Below are 1,310 nucleotides of genomic sequence, written 5' to 3'. Positions count from 1 at the left end.
AGAGACGGACGTAGAGTGACAACTTTTAGTCCTAGTAAGTTTTACGACACTTGCAACACAAATAGGTCATATAAGTGCTGAAGATTAGAGGCATTACTAGAGAGTAACATACGAATAAAAGTAGGAGGAGAGAGATCAGGACGATATATTATCATGTCTGATAGAAAACAAGGAGCAAACAACACCGGGGCACCCATGAATTACCCACAGAGGAAGAATCGGGGGAGAAAGCGAAGAGGGTGGGGGATGGGGTACATAAACGTTATTATTATGATCTAACTTACGGAAGCTGAAAGTCAAGCCGTGGCTCCACTGGCTGAATGGTATTTTGAATGACTTAACCGCGGCACGTATACAAAACGGCTCGACTACGACCGAGTGACATTTTGACATTGGTTGACATATTCAAGTAGACTGATCGCGAATGGGACAACGAGGCACCAGACACACTTAACAAATAAAAGGAAGGGGAAAAAAGAAAACGAAAGGCAACTTTTATTAATTCATTTGGGAAATTTTCTTCACAATTATTGTGTACACAGTTTTAAATCACGTTATAATATTATAAGCGTTTTACGCGCTTGCAATACACCTAGGTCATAGAAGTGCCTAAGATTAGAGGTGTTATTACGGTGTAATAATATACAATGAAAAGCAACCACTCCAGAGCACACGAAAACCACCAAGAATTTCAAATTCATGCAGCACAATACAATGCAGACTATATTGTAAACCAGTTTTATAATACACAATCTGCACTGCTAGAAGACGTAGAAATAGAAAGGGGTTGTTTTGTCTGAGTAAAGGTTTTACGGCGCTCACAGCTGCATAAGGTCATATGAGCGCCAGAAGATTAGAGGTGTTACAAGAGAGTAACAAACATAAAAAAGAAGGAGGGGAGATAAGGACGATAGATGTTTGATAGGAAAGAAGAAGCAAACCACACCAGAGCACCTGCCAACCACCCACGAAAGAGGCTGCTTTGAAAGAGGATCGACGTAACTTACTCAAGGGCTAATCCCAGTGGCCATCCCTTATGGAATTTTAAAGTCTCATTTAGCACTGATCGACTCTTTACCGGTATGAATTACATGATCCCGAGTTTTATCAAATTTCCGTGTTTCATAAACTATTCGACCCTTCATGACTTCAACTTTAACGCGCCCATAAACACTGCCAGCTATTTACGTGGTTTTGAAGACAATTATTTAGTCCGCCAAGTGGCTTACTTCCGATTTGCCAGAGTGTGGAACCCCTTGGGGCGGTGCTACTGATTGAAGTGTCTTTAGTCCATTCCCAAAAGGGAGGGG

This window comes from Aplysia californica, unplaced genomic scaffold (assembly GCF_000002075.1).
Source record: "Aplysia californica isolate F4 #8 unplaced genomic scaffold, AplCal3.0 scaffold00505, whole genome shotgun sequence".
NCBI classification, from domain to species: domain Eukaryota; kingdom Metazoa; phylum Mollusca; class Gastropoda; order Aplysiida; family Aplysiidae; genus Aplysia; species Aplysia californica.
This window is presented reverse-complemented; position numbering follows the sequence as displayed.